This window comes from Monomorium pharaonis, chromosome 9 (assembly GCF_013373865.1).
Source record: "Monomorium pharaonis isolate MP-MQ-018 chromosome 9, ASM1337386v2, whole genome shotgun sequence".
In the NCBI taxonomy this organism is placed as follows: domain Eukaryota; kingdom Metazoa; phylum Arthropoda; class Insecta; order Hymenoptera; family Formicidae; genus Monomorium; species Monomorium pharaonis.
In genome coordinates this window covers 9074641-9079612 of record NC_050475.1, presented here as the reverse complement: position 1 = coordinate 9079612, position 4972 = coordinate 9074641, and positions in this window count along the sequence as shown.

Genomic DNA, 4972 nt, shown 5'->3' with positions numbered 1-4972 from the left:
CCACACTCTTTCATCCGGGACGGATGATTACGCAGAATGGCCGAATGTGGGATGCGGCGTCTAGATGTAGTTCGCGGCTAGTTAATAAGTTAAGTCAGCGCCGTGGGAGGGCGCTAAAAAAAAGGCGGAAGACACGCGCGGCGTAAAGGAGGAGAGTGGAGTTGAGTGATGGCGGCGGCGGCATGAGCGAGCGACACGACACACGCCGAAAAAAGTGCGAAGAAAGATTAAGATCCTACATTACATAATCCAGGTATATACTTTCTTAATGTAATGTATATACACTGAATGTGAAATGTGCAAATGAAACCGGGTTAATGTACATAGAAGATTCATAGTATATACATATGTATATAATATGTACATTGTATGTATGTATATTCTGTATATACATTATTATATGTAATATGTATATATTATATACCCAGTGAACACATTTTATAGCGGCAATATAACATGGAAGTTACATGTAATTTAACATTGTTATTCTTGTGATATGTAGGTGCTATATGACATGGAAATAACCTGTTACGTAATATTTGTTATACGCAAGTGATTTAGCTGTTATACATCGTTTCGGCGTTACAGTTATTCAACAAAAATTGTATAATCGTAACATAAGACGTTCGTATCAATGTTATTACGGAACAATGCGTCGTAGTTGACTCAGAAATCAGACATTATAACATCCTGAATGACAGATCTATTTAATAATAAAATTATTATAAAGATAATGTTTTCAAAAATAACGGTTTGTCTACAATTACTGCGCACAAAAAATGCACAAAATCTAAATTCATCATGTGCTGAACAAAAACAGAATAATAAATGTATACTATTTAATTTTTCTTAGAATTATGATCTATATAGTTAACCATCTAATTAATCATTTAAACGCTTCAAAGATTAGTGTTAAATAGATCGCAATTTCCATCAAATTATTAAGGTTATGGAAAAAGATAAATTTAACAATGAAATTAATAAGTAAATAAATTAATGCTATTTATTTTTAATATGTTTTGCAAAATTTAATTGCTTTTATAAAAAATAATATAGTCGCGTCAGTTTACATATAGGTATATGTAGACAAGAACAAGTACCCATATCGATCAGTCAAATTGGCGTAGCAGGTAGAGTACAAGGTTCGTAATCCTAAGGTCCCGGGTTCAAATTTAGCAGCGGCAAGTAAGAATAAAATAAAAAATAACATAATTTAAATTTAATTAATTAATAAAAATTTATTCTAAATGTAGTATGTGCTTTTGATAAAAATAATTTCAAAAAAATGAAATTTTTATTTTATTTTACTTTTCTTTGTAACTGTTGTGTAACGGTTAGATAACATGTAATTATAACATGTTATATTGCTGAGTCGGAAATTGTAACTTACATGTAAGTTACGTGTAATTTCAGAGTAACGTAACCTGTTATATTCGGTTACATTGCTGTTACACTGCTGCTATATTACTGTGTTCACTGGGATATATACATTTGTACACACATGAGATAGTATATTGCATATATATTCCATGTATATACTTGATGCAATATACATACAAAGAACGTGAAATGTATATGCAAATAAAACCGGGTGTGTATCTAAATATATCCCACAAAACAATTTGATATACAATGTATATATTATGTATATACATTTATGTGTGTTGTATATACTATGGTTCTGTATTACACCGTACATCCATTGCATATGAAATGCTACAAGGAAAATATTCATTGCAGATCGGAAGTATATACACATGTATATGATTTGTATATTACATGTATATACATAATGTATGTCTATTTATCATTCATTTTATATACATAACATGAACATAGAATGTACATAATACATGCATAATATATATACATAGTATATATACATAAGATGTACATAGAATATACATGATACAAATTTGTGGGGATTGTGTGTTGGTACGGTATCGTACTCGAGACACGGTAGCTAATAAAAATGAGATTCGAGATCTGATTGCGGAGTTGCAAGTAACCTCCTTATATATGCAAGAAAGAATCACTTGACTCCGGAAAAAGGGCTAAGTTGCACCGTCTAGCGGTGATTGCGAGAATTACTCCTTACGCGTGAGCGTACAAGTTCATGTTATAAAGGAAAAATATCTTGCATATGAAATGTACATACATTTAACATTGTGCGCTATATATACATACTAAATACATTAATGGATATGCACTTTATATACTATAATGTATATTCGAATCATGTATGTGAGATGTATATACATTTAACATTGTACGCTGTACATACATATCAAATACATTAATAGATATACACTTTATATACCATAATGTATATTCGAATCATGTATGTGAGATGTATATACATTTAACATTGTGCGCTGTACATACATATCAAATACATTAATGGATATACACTTTATATACTATAATGTATATTCGAATCATGTATGTGAGATGTATATACATTTAACATTCTACGCTGTATATACATATCAAATACATTAATGGATATACACTTTATATACTATAATGTATATTCGAATCATGTATGTGAGATGTATATACATTTAACATTGTGCGCTGTACATACATATCAAATACATTAATGGATATACACTTTATATACCATAATGTATATTCGAATCATGTATGTGAAATGTATATACATTTAACATTGTGCGCTGTATATACATATCAAATACATTAATGGATATACACTTTATATACTATAATGTATATTTGAATCATGTATGTGAGATGTATATACATTTAACATTGTGCGCTGTATGCACATATCAAATACATTAATGGATATACACTTTATATACCATAATGTATATTTGAATCATGTATGTGAGATGTATATACGTTTAACATACAAGATATTTTTTTCACATTATGGAAAAAAAATGCATATACATAGAATATCCGATGTTATATGGGATAATTTAAATAAAATAAGTCAATGAATTATTAAATCGCCTAACATCGGATCTTGGTGATGGATATAATTTTTTTTAATTTTAATTTTCTTAGTTTTATTTTCAGACCGTTATAGGCGATTTAAAAATTTATTGATATGTTTAATATATTACGGTCAAAATAATGTACAAATAAAATAAGTTTTTTTTTCTATTTATTTTACGCATAAAAATTAAAATTTATTTTTTTAGTATAAAATTATCTATTTAAAGTATGTATTATACATATAATAGTATTTTGTATGGAAACAAGCTAATGTCTTTAAATCAAAATTTCAAAATTTTGTTTTACTTTTCGGTGTTATAACTTTCCAAGGCACTGTTTAACGTTTTAAATTTTGGACTTATGTCTTTTTGGGACAATGTTTCGACTCTTAAATGTTGGAACTTTTATTTTCCAAGATAATGTCTCACGTTTTAAATTAAAATTTTTTAGGACTTTGTATAATCTCCAATTAAAGCGCATCGATTAATGATTCAATTATCCCTTCAAGCGTTAGCCAATCAGAGTCAACCACATTTAGATTGATTCCTCTTCCCTTTCTTTCCTCCGCATCCCGTCTAGGCCATTAGCGCCTCTGGCATCAGACGACCGCGGAGCGGAGATTTATTTTGACGCAATATAGTCCACATGCCGCTACACCAGATTTAATTAAAATCTGAATTTTAATTTTAATCTTAATATTAATATTAATTCTAATTTAAAACAAATTTTAATCTAAATTTAATGAACTGTTACTTAGAAAACTAAAATATAATTTATTACATAAAATAGAAGTAGAATTCCTCAATTACTTATTAGAAAACACTTTATTAGAAAAAACATCAAATCACGAATCTTCGTCTGTAGTAAAACTTGAATATATAAAATAAAACATACCAATTGCAAAATTAATAAAAGGATTAAAAACGTAACATACCAATTAGCTAAAAAAATTAATATATATTATGCATCATATAATATATCAATTTCAGGCTCTTAAATTGAAATCTGGCTTGTTGGTTAGCCATCAAGGCCATCATAGAATATATTATAAGCCAAGATCTCAATTTGAATACTTACTTGTCAGGAAGTTAAAGAATATTACTTAGAATTTTTTTTATAAAAAAGGAAAGTTTTCCAGAACGTTTTATACGTACAAGTCCAACAGACGGGAAGGGAGGAAACGCATACAACAAAATATGCTCAAAAATTGTTTGGCTTACGCGCCGGAAAGTTACCAAGATTAGGTAAGTTAATATAATTTTTTAACAAAATTGTATTAAAGTTGATGGATTATAAAATTAATTCGGTTCAGTTAAATGTTACATAAATAAAAATCTAACTCAGTTAAGTCAAGTTAAAGTAAAAGTTAATTTTGAGAAACTTTATTTATATGAAATTAAAAAGACATATAATTTATTTAAGTCAGATTACCAATATAATTACAGTATTGATCATCAAATATATTTAATACTTTATTTGTAAATTAAGTTACAATATTTATTGTACAAAATAATAAAAAAATATTGTTTTTATGCAAAAATGTATTTTTATTTTATAATTTTTTTCGTCCAGATAAAATTTTTTATTTAGAAAAAAGTTAATAAGTTAAAGTTTATACGTTTCAAAAATAACTAGTTAAAGTTAAAAATTAAATTGTTTACAATTGACTAAGTTAAATAAAAAGTTATTAACTTTTTAACTTTATTAACTTTCAAGTGAAGGATAATTAAATCGTTCACATTGCAATTGTTGAAGTAACTTAAAGTAGTAATTAAAAAGTAAATACTTTGAAATATCGTTGATTTTAATGAAATTTTTTTTATAAAATTTAATTACGCACCTCTGATAATAAAACATTCTTCCGACATTAAAAAAAATTTTTTATATTTTAAATTTATGAAAATTTCTAAAAAATATAAACTTTTTTGTTTAAAAGTTTTTTTCGAAAGTTGGAAATCTCAGGGGTAGGTTTTAAATGTATTTATGTATATAAATAAAGAAGACATTA